Source organism: Hyaena hyaena, unplaced genomic scaffold, assembly GCF_003009895.1.
Source record: "Hyaena hyaena isolate Hyena2069 unplaced genomic scaffold, ASM300989v1 scaffold_397, whole genome shotgun sequence".
NCBI lineage: Eukaryota > Metazoa > Chordata > Mammalia > Carnivora > Hyaenidae > Hyaena > Hyaena hyaena.
Genome location: NW_024081028.1, coordinates 628,537 through 654,269, shown reverse-complemented (window position 1 = coordinate 654,269; position 25,733 = coordinate 628,537). Strand labels below are relative to the sequence as shown.

Sequence of the window (25,733 nt, the reverse complement as noted above, 5' to 3'; positions counted from 1 at the left end):
AAAGCAAGGGAATCAAGAGCAAAAATAAACGATTGGGACCTCATCGAGATTAAAAGCTTTTGCATGGCAAAGGAAACAACCCACAAAACTAATAGGCAACCAACAGAATGGGAAGAGATAGTTGCAAATGACATATCAGATAAAGGGTTAATATCCAAAATCTATAAGGAACTCACCAAACTCCACACCCAAAAAACAAACAACCCAGTAAAGAAATGGGCAGAAGATATGAACAGACACTTCTCCAAAGAGCACATCCAGATGGCCAACAGACACATGAAACGATGCTCAGCATCCCTCCTCATCAGGGAAATACAAATCAAAATGACACTGAGATTCCACCTCACACCAGTCAGAGTGGCTAAAATGAGCAAATCAGAGAACTCTAGATGCTGGCGAGGATGTGGAGAAACGGGCACTCTCCTACACTGTTGGTGGGAATGTAAGCTGGTACAGCCCCTCTGGAAAAAGGTGTGGAGGTTCCTCAAAAAATTAACAGTAAAACCTCCCCTATGACCCAGCAATAGCACTGCTAGGAATTTACCCAAGGGATATAGAAATGCTGATGCATAGGAGCACATGTACCCCAATGTTCATAGCAGCACTCTCCACAATAGCCAAAACATGGAAAGAGCCTAAGTGTCTATCAACGGACGAATGGATCAAGAAGATGTGGTTTATCTATACCATGGAATACTACATGGCAACGAGAAAGAATGAAATCTGGTCTTGTGGAGCAACATGGATGGACCTTGAGGGTGTTATGCTGAGCGAAATAAGTCAGGCAGAGAAGGACAAATATCATATGTTTGCACGTATAGGAGGATTAGGAGGAACTTAACGGAGGACCATGGGGGAGAAGAAGGGGGAAAATGGTGGGGGAAAGGGAGAGAGGCAAACCATGAGAGACTCTTGAATGCTGACAAAAACTGAAGACTGATGGATGTCAGGGGGTGGGAAGGATGGGCACGGGGGGGGCACTTGTGGGGATGAACACTGGGTTTTATATGGAAACCAACTTGACAACAAACTATTTGTAAAAAGAATAAACAATAAATAACAAGAGCAACAACAACAACAAAAAAAAACACAGGTGCTTACATCCCAAGACATTCCAGTTGGCAGTTTACAGTCAGGCCAGATGGGCCAAACCAATCGGGTGCTGACAAGACAGCCTGTACCTATCAGGAGGCTGCCAGGAGGCTGCCAAGCTGAAACGCCCCAAATTCCACTGTAATCACAATAAAAAGCCCTGCGATCACGAGTTCAGGGCTCCATACCATCACCACTGCCTCGGGGTACGTTGGAGTCCCTGCTCGAGCTTGTAATAAAGACCCTTTTGTGCTTGTAAAAAATAAAAAAATTAAATTAAAATTTAAAAAAAATTAATGATGTTAGGGGCACCTGGGTGGCTCAGTTGGTTGAGCATCAGACTCTTGATTTTGGCTCAGGTCATGATCCCACAGGTTTGTAGGTTCAAGACCCACATGGAGCTCTGCATCAACAGCACAGAGCCTGCTTGGGATTCGGTCTCTCTCTCTCTGCCCTCCCCCACGCTCTCTCTCAAAATAAGTAAACTTTAAAAAAAATTTTACTAAATGTTAAAGTAATTTTACCTTCTTTTTTAATATTCTTCTACCATTTTCTTTTATTTATTTATTTATTTATTTATTTATTTATTTATTTAGAAGAGTGCAGGTATGAGCAGGAAAGGGGCAGAGAGAGAGAGGGAGAGAGAATCCCAAGCAGGCTCCTATCAGCCCAAGCAGGCTCCTCACTATCAGCACAGAACCCAATGCAGGGCTCAGTCCCACAAACCACGAGACCATGACCTAAGCCAAAATCAAAAGTTTAGATGCTTAACCAACCAGGTACCCCTTTTTCCAATTTTTCCACTATAGTTCATACTGTAACTCCATGCAGGCCTAGCTTTTATCCTATCTTCACTTGCCTGACACTATTTTCAAATCTTCATGACATCCAATTATTCAGATTTAGTGTTGCCACTTTTCATTTCTTTGCTGCACTTCCATCTTTGTTGGTCAGTTCTCTCCTTTGATTATGAAGTTTTGTAAAATGTCACATAGATTTATCACTGGAACACAAGGAAGTAATGCAACTGCATACTTTGCTGTGAAAGAACTGAATTAACGGACACACAGTGACCAATCTCCAACAGACTCTGAGAGAAGTAACATTACTGGTCACTGATCATGATGGACATCTGTTAATTACATAGTGACTTATAAACTGAAGAGCGAGCACAATCTGGGAGTTCACATACCATGCTAAATAACATCTGAAATGTGTTGGTAAGGGATTGGAATTATTTAACAAAACTATGGCAATAGAAATCCAAGCAAAGTGATGACTAAACAAAAAAAAAATTTAAGTGGCTAAATGTGGGAAGTGTTTACTGTCAAATTCATGATAGGTCTCAAGACAGGCTATAAACATCAGTACTGTTCCATTCTAGTCACTGATATGCTAGAATTCATAACAGACCTCAAGCAAGAAATTTAACTCCTTTGGGTCTCAAATTCTTCAAACCATATAATAATGAAATGGGTCTATAAAATCCTAAAAGTTCTCTCCAAACTTTGAAACTTAATGCTAGCAATTCACTTCAAGTGAGGCACAAACTAAGAACTCAAATTGGTATTAATGGAGAATGAAAACTGGTAAAAACACAATAAAAGTAGATTTCATTCTCTCTCCATAAGTGCATTTCCTAACTAATGATTTTTTAATACAATAACAACCCTTTCCTTTAAAATAGAATTATACTGGGGCACCTGAGTAGCTCAGTTAAGTGTCTCACTATGGCTCTGTGCTGATAGCATAGAGTATGCTTGGGATTCTCTCTCCCTCTTCTTCTGCCCCTCTTCCCCTGTTATACACTCTCCTTCTCAAAATAAATAAACATTTTAAAATAATAAAAAATAAAATGGAAGCAAATCTATCTTCTTTTCACATTTTTATTCATTGAAAAACGTAAAGTTAATTAAAGTAACTATTCCTAATAAAATTACATAAACTAAAAATTGAATAGGCTTGACTTCTCCAAGTTTTAAATAAGACTAGCAATCTAGTGAAGGTATATTTGGCATTTCTGATTCATATTTCACGTGCTCTCAGCATGCTTTATTAGTAGTGTTTCTTAAATGCTATGTAGAAAAGGGGCATCTTGGTGGCTCAGTCAGTTAAGCGTCCGACTTCATCTCAGGTCATAATCTCACAGTTCATGGGTTCGAGACCTGCATCCAGCTCTGTGCTGACTGCCTGGAGCCTGCTTCAGATTCTCTATCTCCCTCTCTCCCTGCCCCTCCCCTGCTAGCCCTCTGTCTCTTTCAAAAATGAATAAAACCATTAAAAAAAATTTTAATGTTATGTACAATAAAAGAGAGTTCTAAGTCAAAGCAATTGAGTAAGTTGTATTTTACAAATTTTAATTCTATAAAATGAAGCAACTGAATTAATTTCAAGTTCAGAAATATATTGAAGAACTCAGCGATTAGAAATGTATTATAGGGGAGCACCTTGGTGGCTCAGTCAGCTGAACATGTGACTTTGGCTCAGGCCATAATCTCAAGGTTTATGAGTTCAAGCCCCACATCGGGCTCTCTGCTCTCAGTGAAGAGCCCACTTCAGATCCTCTGTACCCTTCCTCTCTGCACATTCCTGACTTGCTCTCTCTCTCAAAAAAAAAAAATAATAAAACATTAAAAAAAACCTGTATTATTAGGGGTGTCTGTTGGCCAAGTTGGTAAAGCATGCAACTCATGATATTGGGGTCATGAGTTGAAGCCCCATGTTGTGTAGAGCTTACTTTAAAAAAATTTAAAGTTAAAGTTAAAATTGAAAATAAATAATAACAAAAGCATTAAAAATTTTTTTAAAGGGGCACCTGGATGGCTTAGTCGGTTAAGCGTCCGACTTTCACTTAGGTCATGATCTCACGGTTCGTGGGTTCGAGCCCCGCATTAGGCTCTGTGCTGACTGCCAGCTCAGAGCCTGGAGCCTGCTTCGGATTCTGTGTCTCCCTCTCTCTCTGGCCCTCCCCTGCTCACCCTGTCTCTCTCTCTCCTAGAAATAAATAAAAAAATATTAAAAAAAAAAAATTTTTTTAAAAAGAAATGTATTATTAAGACTCATACTTACCAATAAATGATGTTAGGAAAAGTGGACAACTACCAGAAAAATAATTAAAATGGACCACTATCTTACACTATACAGAAAAATTCAAAAATGCATTAAAGACTTGAATATAAGACCTGAAACCATGAAACTATTGGAAGAAAAACAGACAGTAGGCCCTTACATCAGTCTTAGTGGTATTTTTCTGGATCAGTATCCTCAGGCAGGGGAAACAAAAGCTTACAAAATAAACAAATGGATATACATCAAACTAAAAACCTTTTGCAAAGCAAAGGAAAACATCAACAAAACAAAAAGGCAACCTACTAAGTGGGAGTAGATATTTGCAAATTATGTATCTGATAAAGGATTAATATCTAAAATATATGTTTTACACCCACATTACACCTATATACCTAATATTTTTTAAAAACCAATTTAAATAATGGGCAGAAGACTTAGACATTTTTCAAAAGAAGACATGCAGATGGCCAAAAGGGACATGAAAACCTGGCAAACAACACTCATCACCAGGGAAGTGCAAATCAAAACCAAAATGTGCTATTACCTCACATTTGTCAGATTAGTTATTATCAAAAATACAGAAAACAGGGGCGCCTGGTTGGCTCAGTCGGTTAAGCGTCAACTTCGGCTCAGGTCACGATCCCGCAGTTCGTGGGTTCGAGCCCCGCTTCAGGCTCTGTGCTGACAGCTCAGAGCCTGAAGCATGTCATCAGATTCTGTATCTCCCTCTCTCTCGGACCCTCCCCTGTTCACACTGTCTGTCTGTCTGTCTCTCTCTGTCTCAAATAAATAAAAAACATTAAAAATTTTTTTCAAAAAAAATACAAAAAATAACAAGTGTTGGCAAGGACACAGAGAAAAGGGAACCCTTGTACACTGTCAGTAGAAATGTAAATTGGCAAGGGACCTGGATGGTTCATCAGTTGAGCATCGGACTTTGGCTCAGGTCATGATCTCATAGTTCATGAGTTCGAGCCCCACATGGGCTGCTTGGAATTCTCTCTCTCTTTTTCCCTGCCCCTCCCCCACTTGTTCTTGTTCTCGCTCTCTCTCACTCTCTCCCTCTCTCTCTCACACACATGCTCTCTCAAAATAAACTTTAAAAAAAGAAAAAAGAAAAAGAAACTACCTAATCAGAACAAGAGTAGGGCATCTGGGTGGCTCAGTCAGTTAAGCATCCGACTTTGGCTCAGGTCATGATCTCATGGCTTGTGGGTTCGAGCCCCGCATCGGGCTTTGTGCTGACAGCTACCTCAGAGCCTGGAGCCCGTTTCAGATTCTGTATCTCCCTCTCTCTCTGACCCTCCCCTGCTCACGCTCTCTCTCTCTCTCTCTCAGAACTAAATAAAACATTAAAAAAAAATTTTTAAATCAGGACAAGAGAAAAAAACAGATTAAAAAAAATGAACAGAGCCTCAGAAACCCATATGACAGTATCAAAAGGAATAGTGTTCATGTCATCAGAGTCCCAAAAGGAGAAAAAAACTATAGTGCAGAAAGAATACCTAAAGAAACAATGGCTGAAAACTTTCCAGGTTTGGAAAGTGACATATATCTGCAAATTCAAGCTAAGTTAATCCCAAATACAATAAATCTAAAGATATCCACACCAAGACACTCACAATGAAACTGCTGAAAACTAAAAACAAAGAAAAAAAAAATCTTTAAAACAGCCAGAGAAAAATCACATATTACTTATCATTGCAGATTTCTCATCAGGAATCTTGGATATCAAAAGAAAGAAGAAAACATTTTTAATATGCTGAAAGAAATGTCAACCCACAAAGCTACAAATAAGGAAAATACCCGTCAGAAATAAAGATATTCTCTGATGACGCAACCACTGTCTGCAAACTTCCTCTAAAAGAATTGTTAAGAAAGATTTTTTTATACAAAAGTGAAATAAAGGAATATTTAGAATATTAGGAAGGAAAAAAGAACAACATAATTGGTTAACAATCTGAATAAATGTAACTATTTATTAAATACAGTCCATTCTTCTACTCTTGAGTTCTTTTATGTTTTTCAGCTAAATGTAAAAATTATAACATTAAGAGACAGGGATTTGTTATGTATATAATGACAACAACAACAAAAAGGGAAAGGGTAAAACAACCTATATGGTGGGATCCAAATTTCAATGAAGTGATAAAATATTGATTCTAAGAAGCTAGTTTCAAAATGTTAAATACTTTATAAGTCCATTTATGACATTCTGAAAAAGACAAAACTACAGTGAAAGAAAAGAGAACTGTGGTGGCCAGTGGTTAACAAGAAATGAAGAAAATGACAACAAAGGAATAGCATGTAGGAGTTTCCTAGGGTGACAGAACTGTTATTATTCTTGTTTGTGGTGTGCTTACAGGAATCTGTAACTTAAAAATTATGCAACTATAGGGGCGCCTGGGTGGCTTAGTTGGTTAAGCGTCCGACTTTCGCTTAGGTCATGATCTCGCAGTTCGTGGGTTCGAGCCCCACGTCGGGCTCTGTGCTGACTGCCAGCTCAGAGCCTGGAGCCTGTTTCAGTCTGTGACTCCCTCTCTCTGACCCTCCCCTGCTCACGCTGTCTCTCTCTCTCTCTCCTAGAAATAAATAAAACACTTAAAAAAATAAATTAAAAAAAAATTATACAACTATATACCAAATATGAAAAAAGGAATTTTAGGTAGCATATGTTCATGACTAAAATAAAATGCATATAGGGGTGCCTGGGTGGCTCAGTTGATTAAACACCCCACTTTGGATCCAGTTATGATTTCATGGTTTGTGAGTTTAAACCCAATGTCGGGCTCTGTGCTGACAGCTTGGAGCCTGGAGCTGCTTCAGATTCTGTCTCCCTCTCTCTCTACCCCTCCCCCAGTGGCGCAAGGGTGTGTTCGTGCACTCTCTCAAAAATAAACTGTAAAAAAATTTTTTCTAAATACATATATGCATGCAAGATATATGTACACATAATTATAAGTACACTGAGTAGTGACAGTACAAGAGAATTTTATCTTTCCTTTATACTTTTTTAAATCTTTTAAATCATCTACAATGTCTAAATGCTGCCTTTAGAAAAATATTCAAAAATAACCACAATATACTTAATTAAGCTAAAAATATGCCACTTCAATACAGCTTCCTAATACGATTTGGAAATAATAAATGAGAACACTGCAAAGTATTCTGAGATCTCCAAGTGTAAAGTTAATCATAATAGTAGGCAGCTGCAATCCCCTTCCTCGACTCTCTTTCAAAATCAGTCTCTCTCAAAATTTACTAACAGATAACAGCTGACCCTTAAACAACATGAGGGTTGGGATACTGCCCCAACAGTCAAAAATCCACATATAATTTTTGACTCCCTAAAAACTTAACTACTAATAGCCTATTGTACTAGAAGCCTTGCCAATAACATTAACATTCCATTTACACATATTGTGTATGTTATATGTATCATATACTGTATTCATACAATAAAGTAAACTAGATAAAAGGAAACATTATTACTAAGAAAATACAAGGGCGGGAAATTACATGTGCAGAATTATACTCTATCAGATAAAATGTGACTATAAGTGGACCCATGAAGTTCAAACCCACACTGTTCAAAGGTCAACTTGATTAAGATTCTGAGAGGATGGAAGAGTAAGGAAGCACCAGGATTCTGTCTCTCCACCTAGAGAATAATGACACAGGCATAATCTGTCTGATATAATGAGGTTTTTTTGGAACTCTAGAGTCCTCTGAAAGTTTGCAGCTTCCAGGGAATAGGTTTGGAAGGGGAATTTTTCATCAATTTCAGATTTTAGCAGGGGAGCAGCTACCCATCCTCCACCTCCAACTACATGGCAGTTGTACATACATTCTAGAAGCAGCTTGTGAGAGCTAGGGTAAGCAAAAATTAGTGTGCCCTCCTTGTATTGGAGATCTGTGCCCTAATTCCTCGTTGCTGCTTTTAATCACAAAAATGAAAACAAAGAGGCATAAGGCCATTTTTGTTGCACCAACTCCCTCTGCTATAAGTCCTTCCTTTTTTTTTTTACCTGTACTCTTCCCTTCCCCTTCATTTTTCTCTATTTTCCCCTTTGGAAGCCAGACATTAAAGACTAGGACATTCAAAAGCAACTGCACATACAGAAGAAATCAGAAACTCACCACGCATATCCAGGGAAAAGCAGTACTGAGAAAAGACCTGAGAACTTAAACTGACACCTCTCAGGTTGATCCTAATCACAAAGACAGACTACAACAGCCAAAAAAACCAAAATATTCTGGGAAAGAGGAGAAGCTGATTTTCAGAATTACCATATCATTAGATTGAATAGTCCAATTTTCAATAACAACAACAACAATAAAATCACAGAAAACAGGAAAACCCAGCCTTGTTCAAAGGAAAAAACTTAACAGGAACTATTCCCTGAAAAAGACCTGATGGTAGACATACTAAACAAAGACATTAAAGTAACTTGTTTTTTTTTAATGTTCACTGTCTCATTTTGAGAAAGATTTAGAGCACAAGCAGAGGAAGGGCAGAGATCTCAAGCGGGCTTCACAGTGTCAGCACAGAGCCAGATGCAGGGGCATGAATTCACTAACTGTGAGATCATGATCTGAGCCGAAATCAAGATTTAGTCCCTTAACCGACTAAGCCACCCAAGAGCCCCTAAAATAATTGTCTTAAAGGAGTGCCTGAGTGGCTCCGTCAGTTATGTGTCCAAATCTTGATTTTGGTTCAGGTCATGATTTCATGGTCATGAGACTGAGCCCTGCACTCAGTGTAGAGCCTGCTTAATATTCTCTCTCTCTCCCTCTACCTTTGCCCTTCCTCCACTTGGGCTCACATGTCTCACTCTAAAAAGATAAATAAATAAATGTCTTAAAGACGCTCAAGAAAGTAAAGGAAGATATGGAGAAAATCAAGAAAACAATGTAGAAACAAAACAGAAATATCAACAGATAGAAAATATAAGGAAACCAAAAAGAAATTCTACAGATGAAAAGTACAAGAACAGAAATGAAAAATTCACTAAAAAGATTCAAAGGCAGAAAGGGGTAGGCACGCAGAAGAAATAATGAGCAAACTTGAAGACAGGACAATGAAAAGTATCAAGTGAGAACAAAAAGAAATATGACAGAAGCAAAATGAACAGAGTAAGGTACCTGTAGGACACCCATAAGTACACTAACATTATACATCATGGAAGTCCAGAAGGAGAAGAGAATGGGGCAGGGAATGTAGGTAGAAAAATAATAAACTGGAAACTTCCCCAAACTTAATGAAAGACATGAATATAAATATCTAAGAAGCTCAATAAACCCCATATATGAATTTGAAGAAATTCACAAAGAATCTTCAAAGTAGTGAGAAGTGATTCACATACAATGTATCCTCAAGAAGTGTATGAGGAGATTTGTCATTACAAATGTTGGAAGCCAGAAGCCAGGGAGCTAATGCACTCAAAGTCCTAAGAGAAGAAACAATCAAGCAAGATTCCTGTATCTGGCAAAAGTGTCCTCCAAAATTTAGGGCGAAATTAAGACCTTCTCAGACAAACAAGAAAGCTCAAGGATGTACTGGAGTGTGAAATGAAAGGACAGTAAACAGCAATTCAAAGCCTTATTGAAGAAATAAGGATCTCAATAAAGGTAAATGCATGGCAATTATCAAAGTTAGTATTATTCCAACATTGTTTTATAATTCCAAATGTTGTTTTCTACAGGATTTAAAAGACTAAACGCAACTTAAAGAATGCTTACTTTATGTATCTGAGAACACAATGTATAAAGATATAAGTCTGTAATATCAATTACCAAGGGGGGGTTGGGGCTGTTAAAAACCAGTTATTCTAGGGGCACCTGGGTGGCTTAGTCGGTTAAGCATCCGACTTTTGCTTAGGTCATGATCTCACGGTTCGTGGGTTCGAGCCCCGCGTCGGGCCCTGTGCTGACTGCCAGCTTGGAGCCTGGAGCCTATTTCAGAATCTGTGTCTCCCTCTCTCTCTGACCCTCCCCTGCTCACGCTGTCTCTCTCTCTCTCTCCTAGAAATAAATAAAAATATTAAAAAAAAAAACAGTTATTCTATATTACTGAAGTTAGGATGGTATAAATTCAAATTTGAATGTTATAACTTTAGGATGTTAATTACAATCCCCAGGGTAACCACAAAGAAAATAGCTCAGAATATACACAGTATGAAATGAGAAAGGTGTTTAAACATTTCACTACAAAAAATATATACACAAAATGAAGAACAAAAAAGCTATAAAACATATAGAAAAAATTCATGGGGTGCCTGTGTGGCTCAGGTCAGGATCTGGTCATGTTAGTTTGAGCCCCACCTCAGGCTTTCTACTGTCAGCACAGAGACAGCTTCAGATTCTCTGTCCCCTTCTCTCTCTGCCCCTCCCCTGTCACATGCATGTGCACTCTCTCTCTCTCTCAAAAAAATAAAATAAAATAAATAAAAATAGAAAATCTCCTTTAAAAAAAAGAAAGAAAACAATTAGTAACATGACAGAAGTCCCTTCTTATCAGTAATTACTTGGAGTCTTCTACTCTCCAATCAAAACACAAATCCACAGAGGGGAGCTAGGCAGAGGGGCACCTGGGTGGCTCAGTTGCTTAAGCCTCTGACTTCAGCTCAGGTCATGATCTCACAGTCCTTGGGTTCAAGGCCCGAAAATGGCTCTATGCTGACAGCTCAGATTCTGGAGCCTGCTTTGGATTCTGTGTCTCCCTCTCTCTGCACGCACCCTTTCCCCGCACTCGTGCACATGCACAAGTGCGTGCTCTCTCTCCCTTTCTCTTTCAAAAACAAACATAAAAAAAAAAACCAGGCAGAATAAAAACACATAATCCAACTACATGCTATCTTCAAGAGAATCACTTTAGAACCGAAAATACAGATAGGATGAAAATAAAAGAATAGGAAAGGTAGTCCATGCAAATAGTAACCAAAAAAGAGCAGGAGTAGCTACACTAATATTGGACAAAACAGACTGAATCTAAAAGGTTGCAAGTGACCAAGAAGGATATTATGTATTAATAAAAAAGTGATACAGCAAGAGGATATAGCAATTATAAACATTTACATACCTAATGACAAACCATCAAAATATAAGAAGCTAAAACTGGCAAAATTAAAGAGACAGTTCTACTATAATAATAATTAGAGACTTCAATACCCACTCTCAATACTAGATAGAACAACCAGACAGGAGATGAGAAAATGGAGAATTTAAACAATACAATAAACCAACTAGACCTAACAGACATATACAAAACACTACCCAACCACATCAGCATATACATTTGTTTTCAAGTGTATATGGGATATTTTCCAGGAATAGATCATACTTTAGGCCACAATTAAGTCTCAACAGACTGCAAAACACAAATATCATACACAATATCCTCTCCAACCACAAGATGAAGTTAAAATAAGTAACAAAGGTAAAATGGGAAAATTCACAAATTTGTGCAAATTAACACACTCTTAAGCAACCAAAGGACCAAAAAAGAAATCACAAGGGAAATTAGAAAATACCTGAGACAAATGAAAACAAAAATACAAAATACCAAAACCTATGGGGGGTGCCTGGGTAGCTCAGTCAGTTAACCTTTCAACTTCGGCTTAGGTCATATCTTGTGGTTCTTGAGTTCAAGCCCTGCACTGTGCTGTCAGCTCAGAGCCTGGAGCCTGCTTCAGATTCTGTGTCTCCCTCTCTCTCTCTGAACCTCCCCCACTCACACTCTGTCTCTCTCTCTCAAGAATAAACATTTAAAAAGAACATGCCCTTAAAAAAAAAAACACACATATGGGATGGAACAAAAGCAGTGCTGGGAGAAATGTATAGCTGTAATCACTTACCTTATAAAATAAGGAAGATCTCCTATCAACAATGTAATGTTACACCTTATGGAACTAAAAAAAGAGCAAACTAAACCCAAAGCAAGCAGGGGGAAGGAAATTTTTTAAATCGGAGAATTTTTAAAAATAGAGAATAGAAAACAAAGAAAAATTAGTGGAACCAAAAGCTGATACTTTAAAATACCAGCAAAATTGACAAACTTTAGCTACACAGACTAAGAAAAAGGAGAAAACACTCAAATTACTAAAATAAAAAGCGAAAGAAGAGACATTACTGATTTTACAGAAATGAACTATAACAGAGTACTATGAATAATTTTACACCAATATACTGGATAATCTACGTAAAATAGACAATTTCCTAGAAATACAAAACCTATCAAAACTAACTTGTGAAGAAACAGAAAATCTGAATAGACCTATTACTAGTAAGAAGATTCAATCAGTGAACAAAACTTTCCTAAAAAAGAAAAGTCCTGGACTTGAGGCCTTCACGGGTGAATTCCAAAAAAACATTTACAGAAAAATACCAATCCTTCTCAAACTTTTCCCAAAAAAGCAAAATTCAGAGAACAACCTAATACATTCTCTGAGGTGAGGAGTAAGTACTTTGATACCAAAGCCAGACAAAGGCACCACAAAAGTACTAGCAAACCAAATTCAGCAATATATTTGAAAAATTATATACCATGACCAAGTAGAATTTCTTTCTAAAATGCAAGGATGGTTCAACATATGAAAAAGAATCAACAGGGGCTCAGTCAGGTGAAGTATCCAACTCTTGATTTCAGCTCACAGTTGTGAGAGCCAGCCCCACGTCAGGCTCCGCACTGAATGTGGAGCCTGTTTAAAATTTTCTCTCCCTCTGTCCCCTCCCCTGCTCATGCACACAGGTGCACTCTCTCAAAAAAAGATAAATAATGTACACTTAAAATTGGGTAAAATGGGGCACCTGGCTGGCTCAGTCACATACAACACTTGATCTCATGGTCGTGAGTTCAAGCCCCACGTTGGGTGGTATTTATTTACTTAAATAAATAAAACTGAAAAAAAAAAACAGGTAAGATGGTAAATTTTATGTTATGTGTATTCCACCATTATTTTATTTTTTAAAAAGACAAAATAAAGAATTTTCCAGATGTACAGAAGCTGGAAGAACTCATCACCAGCATATCAGTCCAACAAGAAGTTTTAACAGTATTTCTTTCAAGAAGGAAAAAAATGACACCACATGGAAACCAGGGTCTACCCAAAGAAATGAAGAGTACTAGAAACAAATATCTGACTGTACCAATTATAAATATATTGGTTCTCCACTCCAAATCCACTCCTCTCTGCCATGCTTTGCAATAATGGAGCTGGTACCTATAAACATTTCTTCTCTGCCAGCTGGCAAAATGTTAACCTTTTCAGCAGATGGCACTGGAGAAACACTCCAGACAGAAGTGGCTTCTCTTCCCAATACACTGTGCTCTAACCTGCTTGTTCCAGAGAAGAACAATGCCATGAAAAACACCAACAGCCCTCTCCCCAAGCACCAACATCCCATCAAGTCTCAGCGACACATATACAACCCCATGGGTAGTTTCTCAACAAGTTTTGTCAACACCCTGCGCTGACGGCTGCGCAGCAAGTTTCTGTAGCACTCCTATGCACCAGACAATTCCCAAAGAATTATGCCAGTGTTCCAGCTGGCTTCTTAGATTGAGAAAGGGGCTTCCTACTAACTTTTCTCAGTACCCCAAAAGGGGGCTTCTTGCTTGATAAGAAAATCTGCAGCATTTCACACTTCTCCAGCATCCGGTTTAACACACCCTTTCCAACAAGATCTGAATCTCGGCTTTGAAACTGGTAAATGGGGCATCTTCCAGATTTGTTCCATCCATCTGGGCTACCATGCCCCAGCCCTAGAGGCAGTGGCTGCTCCCTCTATTGTGTATACTTTACAGTTCTCTTTCCCCTCTAGGGCTAATTCTGTTACTCATTAATAACTCATTTTTTTATTAATAATTCTTTATATTAAACTTTCCGTATTCAAATTACTGTGTGGTTTCTGACCTCTGACTGATATAGAATTGGTACTGGCAGTGGTCACAGTAAACATACCTACAAAGATGGGATTTGGAGGTTGGCTTGGTTGTACCCTCTGGCTTAAACAGGAAACAGGATGCTAATAACCCCTGGCACGCAGTGGCATCACAGTTAATCAAGTGATCAACCGTGGTTGACTGTGATGAGGTGCCAACAAAAACAAGCACCTTAGGACCCCAAATAGCTACTGTACTGAACTGTTAAGGCAGCAGTGATGACTACAAGGTCTGTTATATGAGATGGATTCTCTAAGTGCTCTTGAACAGGCACACAAAAAAATAAGTTCAAGTCCATTAACTGTCAGATTAAATCACAGTCTAAAAAACAGCGCTTTTCATGAAAGTATTAAAGAAACCACAGGGGCACCTAACTAGCTCAGTCATTTGAGCATCTGACTTTGGCTCAGGTCATGATCTCGAGGTTCAGGAGTTCAAGCCTCACATCAGGCTCTCTACTATGAGCACCGAGCCTGCTTTGGATCCTCTGTCTTCTCACTCTGCTCCTCCCCCACTCATACACATGTGTATGCACTCTTTCTCAAAAATAAAAATCTGAAAAAAAATATTTTTCTTATAAACTCAGATTCACATTGCTAAAACTCAAATGCAAAATTTACTTGTGCATATAGCTGAATTATAACATTAGATGAATTCATAGTCTCATTAAGTTTCTCATGTGACAGTAAGAGCAATGACTAGTAAAAAAAAAAAAAGAGAGAGAGAGAGAGAGAGAGACCCTGAAACGGGAACATGTGGTCGAATCAGAATGAAAAAGACAACTTCACACCTCCAGTAGCAAAAACTTACTCTTCTGTATGTTATAGAGGAACAGGTACACATATGTTATGACCCAAGAGAAAATAGCTTAAGCACTAAAAAATGCCAAAATTTTGTTAATACATTAAGGAAAAAACCTGAGGAATATGTGTGAAAATAGAAAACAGGGTATTAGACCAATGAGGTTATTAGAATTCATTAACATGAGTGAGCTTACCACAGATTCTATGATAACCTGGGCGGCTGGAGATGACTCTCATAGCCTACTTGTTGACTGAAACTTACACTCAACACTGCTGTAATCATTAAGGAAATGTAAATCAAAATCATTCTGACACTGACAATGAATATTAAATAAGGTTTGATGAGGTTGAGATACTAGAGTTCCACTGGCATTATGTGGAAGATGAAATCCAAAGGTTTAGAGACACAGGAACATTGAGGTGGATTTATCCTCTGCAACCTACTACCCAAATACATTCCCTGAGAAGGCCCAGAAGACACATTAGTGAGGGAAGCACCACATACTTGAAAAGCGGTGTGGCTGTTCTCTTTTAAAAGTCAGGTATGACTTCAGGGAATGTAACCACTGAGATGAACACCCTGATCTCACTGAGGATGATGGGATCCCAAAGTAGCAGAGGCCAAGTGGCAGCACTTAACTCCAAAGATAAGGGCAGCAAGGACATACCGGTAATCAGAACGCTTTGGCCCGCAGGGATCTTTGGCAGTGGCTAATTGATCACGATGTTCCTAGGAATGAAATAGATGGGCAGTTTAATCTATATAACAGAAAAATGCCTAAATCTGGTGGCCAAAAACCGACGTGAGTCATCATAGTGGAAGTTGTGGGCATTTGCCCAGTTTCCAGACCTGGTCAAGTCACAGACCCACAGCCTTTTGTAACTGAGGAGACTGGGTCCACCTGAGGAAAAGCTTCTGCACCGTTACCACAAGTACACACCATAAATCTTTCTCCAAGCCCTCCTCAAAGGGACTTCAGCCATTTAGTAGAGCAGTGGTTTTTAAGCAGGGGCAATGTTGCTTCCCAAATCTAGAAAAGTTGGTAAAATCTGGAGGCATTTTTTGGTTATTACAACTAGGGAGTTCTACTGACATCTAGTGGGTAGAGGCCAGGCATGCTGTGAACCATCCAGCAATGTACACTACAACCACTACAACAAAGAAGTCTTAAAAGCATCTCCAAGATTTAGTTACCTCCCTGATCTCATCTCCTACTACTATCTTACTCACCTACCTTCAGCTACCACCCCTTTGCTGTTCATAAAATATACACAGCATTCTCCTGCCTCGCAAACTTTGGCTTTGTTGTTCCCTCTACCTAGAATGTTTTTGCTCTTAGATACCCACAAGGCTGGCTTTCTCATTCCCTTCGGATTTTGCTTAAATGCTGCTATCTAAAATTGCAATGGTACTTCCACCACAGCACAATGTATACCTCTTTTCTACTTTATGATTCTCTATAGAAGTGTTCCATTTTAAATGCTCTGCATTAATTACCTCACTAACAGTTCTCTCTCCCATCAATAGACTATAAACGCCATAAGAGCAGAGATTTTCTCCATTTTATTCATTACTGTATTCTCAATCCCTACAATGGTTCCTTGTGCATAACAGACACTCAAACATTTGTTGAAAGGAAGCATGAATGGTGACTGGATAGAAACTACGGATGTGGAGCACTGAGGAATTCTAAGATGACTCCTAAAGTGATTTATTTGCTTTTATCTGCTTAGTACCCCATTCTTCTGAAAATAGTGACTTCTGATTATCATATATTTTGAACACTTCTTCCCTTTTATTTTTTTTTTTAATTTTTTATTTATTTCTGACAGAGAGAGACAGCATGACCAGGGGAGGGTCAGAGACAGAGGGAGACACAGAATCTGAAACAGGCTCCAGGCTCTGAGCTGGCAGTCAGCACAGAGCCCAACATGGGGCTTGAACCCATGAACCATGAGATCATGACCTGAGCCGAAGGTGGACGCTTAGCCGACTGAGCCACCCAGGCGCCCCCACTTCTTCCTTTTTAAAAATGTGATTTTTAATGTTGTCAAGTCAATTACTCTTTTGAATTATCTTTTAAAAAGGCGTTCCCTGTATCAAGATGTTATATTTACCTATATTTTCTTTGGGGAATAGTTTCATTTTCTTATATCCATACATTCAATCCCTCTAGAATTTGTTTTGGTATCTGGAGGAAAAGATATAACTTTTATCTTTTGCCCAAATGACCATCAATCTATCCAAACACAACTTGAATAACTTATAACTATATTCTTATATACAGACATAAATCTCCTTATTCGTAATAATCTGAGCATACCTATTGCAGTATTATATTCAAGATCCTGTAGAACAAGGTACCCACATCCCCTACTCCTCCACTCTTTCAATACTCATCTAATTCAAAATTGTTTTGGCTGTCTTTCACATAGTTATAATTCCTAGTGAATTTCATCACTGTTTTCTCAAATTTTACCTTCCTCACCATGAAAAAGAAAAACAAAATCCTGTTGGTACACTGACTGATATAATAATATTAATTTTATGAGACATATATTTTGAATATATTGGATTTTCCCATCCAGGAATATGGTATATCACTTATTTTTTTTCAAAAGCCATCAAAGCATAATGGTTAGATTCTCTGGAGTTTGGAGTAACACAGCCGGAACGGGTTCCAATCCCATTAATTCTTTATCCTAGCACCTAAATTACCCTAATAGGGCACTTTACCTCAAGCATAACACTGTATCATAAGGTCATTTGGAGGATTAAATGAATTAAGAAGTGTTTAAAACGATTTTCATGAAGATTACTTGTTATTGTGACTATTAGTTTTTTATTACCATGTCCTTAGGTAAACTCTTGTCATTTTAAGTCTCATCCTTAATTAGGTTTATCCCAAGGAATTTTAATTTTTTTATTGTTTTAATCACTTTTTTAAAATATCCAACTATTTACAGTCAGTTATTTTTGTGGGATTTTAAAAAATATTTTAATGTTATAACTAGACATTTTACAATTTCCTGTTATAATTCTAATACACCTTCTCCTTTCATCCAGATTGCTTTCACCTTTTGAATTTTTACTTCTTAGCCCTAAAATATTTTCTACCGATACTCGAGATTTCCAGGCAAATAAGTATGTCACCAGAAAATAATCATAATTTTGTTCTCCAACTTTCCAAGATTTATACCTCTTTCTTTTCCTCGTCTAACTATATTGCCCTAGAACTTCCAGAACAGTAAATACTGTGGTAATAGCAGGCATCCTTCCTAAATTTCAAGGAATGAATGCTGGGTTCTAACACATGTTTTATTATGTGAAGGAAAGAATCCTATTTTTAGTTTTATAAAAAAGAGACTTTATTGATAGGAAATGAATACTAAATATAAAAAGATCTTTTTCTAGTGTTTGTTTATTTTGAGAGAGGGTGCACAAGTTACATGAGCAGAGGAGGAGCACAGTAGGGGTTAAGTAAGAATCCCAAGCAGGCTTCATGCTTTCAGCGCAGAGCCCAACGCTGGGTTCAATCTCATAAAGGATTAGACCATTACCTGAGCCAAAATCAAGAGCCAGACGCTTAACCAACTGAGCCAACCCACGCATCCCTATATCAAGATCTTTATTTGCATCTTGATATGAGAACTTTTCTATTTTGGCACATATTACTAATAACATGAAAATGGACTGTTCCTCAATGGTACAAAGAAAGATTAGAAACTGGGGGGGGGGGGGCGCCTGGGGACAAAACAGTTGTTCTGACATTAATTGCCATTTCTTAAATGGTTATTGGCCTATTCAGGTGTTCTATCTCTTAAATCAATTTGGGTTAACTTATTTCAGAAAATCTCCCATTTCATCTAAAGAACTGGGTTAATTATACCTCAAAAAGTTTAGGGCACCTGGGTGGCTCAGTCAGTTAAGGAATCAGCACTTGATTTCAGCTCAGGTCATGATCTCACAGTTCATGAGTTAAAGCCCAACACTCCTGCTGGGGATCCTGTCTCCCTCTCTCTCTGCCCCTCCCACACCCTCTCTCTGTCTCTCAAAAATAAACAAAGTTGGGGTGCCTGGATGGCTCAGTCAGCTAAGTGTCCAACTTCAGCTCAGGTCATGATCTCACAGTTCGTGGGTTCGAGCCCCATGTGGGGCTCTGTACTGACAGCTCAGAGCCTGGAGCCTGCTTCCGATTCTGTGTCTCCCTCTCTCTGACCCTCCCCTGCTCACGCTGCCTCTCTCTCTCTCTCTCAGAAATAAATAAAACATTTAAAAATAAATAAATGAAAATTAAATAGTTTTTTTTAAAAAGTTTAACATATTATCCCCAAACTATTTATGCTTATAGCCTTTACTTCTCAAAATCGGCACTTTTTTCCAGAAGTGTGAATTTTGTGTCAATTATGATTAAATTCTATAAATGTTCCATGAAAATGTAAAAGATGGTCATGTTTTTCTCAAAGTGTACCAAGTTCAGTTGAACTTCAGTTCCTCTAAACTGTTAAAACTTTTGTTTTATAAATGCCAATATAAAGGTTTTTGATACATAATGATTCATGGCAGTTACATTCTCAGTGTGAACTACAGCTTTTACAAACCAAGTCAGAAAGTTCTGATAGTTCATTACCCTTTGCCGTAAATAGTTTTAATATTAAAATTTTAATTTTTGGTGCATTTGAAACTTTGACATATTGGCATCCTTTTATTTTTAACTGTTATTAGTTTCATTTCATTTTAGATTTTTCTTATAAGTAACATAAAGATCATATAAATATGATAATCTTTGTCTTTTAAGTGTTTTAAATGGTCTTCAAATAACTAATTATGAACATGAAAAATACTTAGGACATGACCTAAATACTTAAGACACTTCCTACACTGAATAGAACTTCAAAAAAACCTTCTAATTCTAAAATTTAAGATGGTACAACTTTAAAAAATAGTCGTGTTATGGTCTCTAAATACCATTTCCCACTAAAAAGAACCAGACTTCCTGGAAGAAATGGCCGATTTCAGGTCTAGAATAGGGATTATACAGATGAGTCTGACTTATCTTGCACCAGAAAGCAAGGAAATTATCAAAGACTACTGGAGTTGTGACAAGATGACTCAAGAGCTAACCTGAAGAGGCTTTTATCCACCAAAGATGGCATAATAGACTGCACTTATAAATCTATTTATAGTAATTTACCATGATATTGCCTTTACTCCCCTTCAAAAAATAATCTTCACTGGTCATTTGTGAAGGCTGCCAATTCATCAACTTATTTTTTCTTTTTAATTTTTTTTTAATGTTTTATTTATATCTGAGAGAAAGACAGCATGAGCAGGGGAGGGTCTGAGAGGGAGGGAGATACAGCATCTGAAACAGGCTCCGGGCTCTGAGCTAGCTGTCAGCAAAGAGGCCGACACAGGGCTCAAACCCACGAACCATGAGATGTGAGATCACGACCTAAGCCAAAGTCGGACGTTTAACCGATTAAGCCACCCAGGCGCCCCACATTAAAAAATTTTTTAATTGAAAATTTAAAAAAGTTTAAAGGAAAAGGTTACAAGAGACAGGGACATCATACATTAATAAAAAGGGCAAATACAGCAAGAAGATATCACAAGTATAAACATGTATGTACATAATAACATCAAATATATGAAACAAATATTTACAGAATTAAAGGAAGAATGGTTTTACAATAACAGTTGGAAACTTCCTATTCTCCATAATGGATAGAACAACACAGAAGATATGTAAAGAAACAGAGGACTTAAACAACACAATAAATGAAAACTATATTTACCAGAAATATATAGAAAGAACACTTTTCCCAACAACAAAATACACACTTTTCTCAAGTACATGTGGGACATTTTCTAGGACAGACCATGTGTTAGGCCACAATTAAGACTCAGCTGATTTTATTTTTTTTATTTTTATTAAAAATAATTTTTTAATGTTTTATTTCTGAGAGAGAGAGAAAGAGAGAGACAGCATGTGCAGGGGAGGGTCAGAGACAGAGGGAAACACAGAATCTGAAGCAGTTTCCAGGCTCTGAGCTGGCTGTCAGCACAGAGCCTGACGCAGGGCTTCAACCCACAAACCATGAGATCATGACCTGAGCCGAAGTCGGACGCTTAACCGACTGAGCCACCCAGGCGCCCCTCAACTTATTCTTAAAAACAAGAGAATCAAGCATTTATCTTTTCTTCTTTTTTTTGGTATATCTTCTCTTGACTTTGTCTTATGTTAATGATATTTTACAGTTACAAAGAAACCAAATGTTAGTTGTTAAGGGGAAGTTCTACCCTATAAAATAGTCATAGCTAATAGACACTGGAGAAATAAAAGATATAGGAAATCATCATTTTATAACCCCTAATGAAACAGTGAATCAAGAAATAATTTCAATACACCCGGCTGGCTGGAGTGTGTGACTCTTGATCTCGGGTTGTAGGTTCAAGCCCTGCACTTGATATAAAGATTACTTATGGAATAAAATCTTAAAAACAAAGAATTAATTACCAATGAATGCTAAAACCATTCAGGTTAAAAACTGAAGGAGAACTTTTAAATATATGGATTATTCACCTGAACTAAGATGAATGTGATGGTTCCACTAGCAGTGTCATACCAACAAAGAATTCTTTCAAAAAAGGACAAAAAAATTGGAGTATACAGCTGACTCAGTGGACTGCACAACTCTTGATTTCAGGGTCATGAGTTCAAGCCCCACGTGGATGTAGAATCTACTTAAAATTTTAAAAAAAATTTTTAAGACCAAAAAAAAATATTTGAAACTAAATCTAATCACACTTCTACTAGTTACAGGAAACATGAGGAACAGAGTAACAACATGTTCAAAACACTTGGATATAATCAGCAAAGTCCAGAATGTGGGAAATGCTGCAGAACAAATCAGCTAGTGTCTTCTAAAAATAAACAGCAGTTTTTAAAATGGAGAGATTTACTGATTACAAGAGGCTGCAGAGACATAACCCACAAACCTTGTTTTATTTTATTTATTTTTTAACGTTCATTTATTTTTTAGAAACAAAGAAAGACAGAACATGAACAAGGAGGGGCAGAGAGAGAGGGAGACACAGAATATGAAGCATGCTCCAGGCTCTGAGCTGTCAGCACAGAGCTGGATGCAGAGCTTGAACCCAGGAACCATGAGATCAGGACCTGAGCCGAAGTCAGATGTTTAATCGACTGAGCCACCCAGGCGTCTCCCCACAAACCTTGTTTTAGCTACTGACTTTGTGAAACAAGTAAGAAAGTTGCATAAATACCAGGTGACATTAAGGAAGCCTGTTGATTTTGTTCAGTGTGATAACAGTATTATGATTCTTTAAAAAAAAAAAAAAGAGAGAGAGACTACGTTAGAATTGCATAGTTTGTGTATTAAGAAGTGAAATAAGGGCCACCTGAGTGGCTCAGCTGATTAAGCTTCTGACTCCTGATTCCAGCTCAAGTCATGATCTCATGGCTCTTGATATCAAGCTCTGTGTTGGGCTCTGCAGGGACAGCATAGAGGCTGCTTGGGATTCTCTCTCTCTGCACCTCCCCCTTGGCTCACACTTTCCCTCTCAAAATAAATAAACTTCAAAAAAGAGAAAAAGGGCGCCTGGGTGGCTTAGTCAGTTGGGCGTCCGACTTTCACTTAGGTCATGATGTCGCGGTTCGTGGGTTCAAGCCCCGCGTCGGGCTCTGTGCTGACTGCCAGCTCAGAGCCTGGGGCCTGTTTCAGTCTGTGACTCCCTCTCTCTCTGACCCTCCCCTGCTCGCTCTCTCTCTCTCTCTCTCTCTCTCTCCTAGAAATAAAAAGAAAAAATAAATAAAATAAAAATAATAATAAAGAGAAAAGAAAAAGAAATGTGAAATGAAATATATCTACAATTAGCTTTAAAATGTTATAGGGAAAGAAAAGTGAGAGAAATAAATAAAACAAGAGGCACAAAGTTGACGACTGTTAAGGAAGATGAATGACAAATACATGACCATTAGTCGAACTATTTGCTCAACATTTGTATTTTAAAATGTCCATATCAGCAGCGCCTGGGTGGCTCAGTCGTTGGGCGGCCAAATTCAGCTCGGGTCATGATCTCCCAGTTTGAGCCCCGCGTCAGGCTCTGTGCTGACAGCTAGCTCAGAGCGTGGAGCCTGTTTCAGATTCTGTGTCTCCCTCTCACTCTGACCCTTCCCTACTCACGCGCTCTCTCTCTCAGAAATTTTAAAAAAAAAAAAATTTAAATTAAAAAAAAAAATGAAATGTCCATGTCAAAGGTTTTTAAAATGTAGTAACCAGGGGCGCCTGGGTGGCTTAGTCGGTTAAGCGTCCGACTTTCGCTTAGGTCATGATCTCGCGGTTCGTGGGTTCGAGCCCCACATCGGGCTCTGTGCTGACTGCCAGCTCAGAACCTGGAGCCTGTTTCAGTCTGTGACTCCCTCTCTCTCTGACCCTCCCCTGCTCACGCTGTCTCTCTCTCTCTCTCTCCTAGAAATAAATAAAACATTAAAAAATAAATAAAAAAAATAAAATGTAGTAACCAACTAGAAACATCTTAAATACAGAGTTGTACTCCTCACACTAAATGAGCAGCTTTTTTCCTAGTATAACTTATTACTTAACAACCCTAAAAACAACTCATTATTTTGGGGCCTGTGTTCTTTTTTTCCAACAAATGACAACTAAACAAAGCAAATCCTCCTTTGATACTGGATAAAGCACTTTTTTCTTGTTCATAATGATTGATTATTGTTTCATTAAAATTAATTTTCAGGGCACCTGGGCAGCACAGTCAGTTAACCGTCCAACTTTTGATTTTGGCTGAAGTCATGATTTCACAGTTTGTGGGTTCAAGCCCCAAATCAGGTGCAGAGGCTGCTGGAGATTCTCTCTCTCCTCTCTGCCCCTACCCCACATGGGCGTGTGCATATATATTCTCTCTCAAAATATATAAACTTCTTTTAAAAGTTGTAAAAAAATTGATTTTCCATTTATAAAAATGCAGTGAGGAAAATATTTACTTCTTTTAAGACACCAAACTTGAAGAAAAACTGAAGGATAAGAAGCATGCATATTTCTATAACTATCTTGAGAGAAATACTTCAACTCTGACATAAATTCTAAGAACAATCATATGAACATCATGTTAAAAAGCAAGGAAGTTACTATGATATAACGGAACTCAAGAACAGAAAACATCATAGTCAATTTCAGGGGAACAAAAGGGTTGAATGAAAAGAATAATTGGAACCAACATTTACTTTTTAAATAATTCAAGTGTCACACAGAAAGGAAAGCAAGAAAAAAGTAAGGTTCACTCTCACAGGCAATGACTTTGAAGGTTTCCATGACACTATCCTTGGCTCCAGCTCTCTCCCCTTTGCTTCTAAAAATTACCTCTTGGTATATGCTAGTATTTCATGTGCACTAACCTACTGAAACCTACTAAGAGTTAGATTGATCTTTATTTCTATTTTATCCATAAGGAAACAAAAACCATGTTACTGTTAAGGACCAAGGACAAATTCTACCGCCACAGTGGCTCCTCCTCTGCAGTCCTCCACCTAATTTCAGAAGGTCTGGGATAGATAAGGACTACACATTTGTGTATTGCACAGGCGCAGGGATGGAATTCCCGCAGGGGATTCTGAAATACATTGCTAATTAAAAACAAATACACCATGATATGTTTTCTCCTGGGTCCTCTGCTGTTAACTATCTGCTGATTCCCACAAAATTAAGTTTGTATCTGTGAATATGTGTGTATTCACCAGCCTCAATCTCAATTTCTGCTGTTTGAAAAAGACGTTAAGAAAATGAAGATGAACCACAGACTAGAAGAAAACATTTGCAAAACACTTATCTAATAAAAGATTTGTATCCAAAATACATAAATAACTCAAAACACAATATAAGAAAACTTCTATGACCCAGCAATCCCACTCCTAATTATTTACCCAAAGGATATAAAGACATGTTTATACAAAAACCTAGAGATGAGAAACTGAGACTACTTTCCTCTGTTAGAAAGAAAATGTTATTGGGGGCGCCTGGGTGGCTTAGTCGGTTAAGCGTCCGACTTTCGCTTAGGTCATGATCTCGCGGTTCGTGGGTTCGAGCCCCGCGTCGGGCTCTGTGCTGACTGCCAGCTCAGAGCCTGGAGCCTGTTTCAGTCTGTGACTCCCTCTCTCTCTGACCCTCCCCTGCTCACGCTGTCTCTCTCTCTCTCTCCTAGAAATAAATAAAACATTTAAAAAAAAAAAAAAAAAGAAAGAAAATGTTACTGAAGACATTGTTCATTACTCAGTGTCTCCTACTGAAGATTCACATCTATAACTACTTTTAGAAGCAGTGCTAGAAATTGCTGTTTCTTCATAGTACAGTAATATTTGCTCTATGTGATAATGGGACATATTTAACTAATATTCTCTGATCAATCACACCACTAGAATATCTATATTATATATAATATCTATATTTTCCTAAAAAAATCTTTATTTTCCTTTACCATGGTCTACTTAATTCTTTTCATCTTTTTTTTATATCTTTTTGTAAACTACCCCAAATTCTTTGTGGAAACTGCTAAATCTCGACAAAAATACATATCAAGAAATTATAACCAAATAATAAGCTTTCTCCTTCTATTAATCCTTCTTGGGAATGAAGCATCCCCCCCCCCTTTTTTTTTTGTTTAAAGTTTTTATTTAAGTAATCTCTATATCCCACATGAGGCTCAAACTCACAACCCTGAGATCAAGAGTCACATGCTCTTCCAACTGAGCCAGCCAGGTACCCTTTTTATTTTCCTTGTGTATACC

The 25,733-nt window shown here is 37.9% G+C and overlaps 1 protein-coding gene across 5 annotated transcripts in view; it reads right to left on the bottom strand.

The window, feature by feature from the left end:
• The window catches only part of ZMYM4 (zinc finger MYM-type containing 4), a 156,207-nt gene that overhangs the window by 110,617 nt on the left and 19,857 nt on the right, over nucleotides 1-25,733 (bottom strand). For 2 of the 5 annotated variants that reach the window (XM_039251705.1, XM_039251708.1), the window contains exon 2: nucleotides 15,576-15,637. The exons of the other annotated variants lie outside the window; for them this stretch is intronic. The gene's annotated coding sequence lies outside the window, so the exon portion shown is untranslated. The remainder of the gene's footprint in view (nucleotides 1-15,575; nucleotides 15,638-25,733) is intronic. 5 annotated transcript variants of the gene reach the window in all.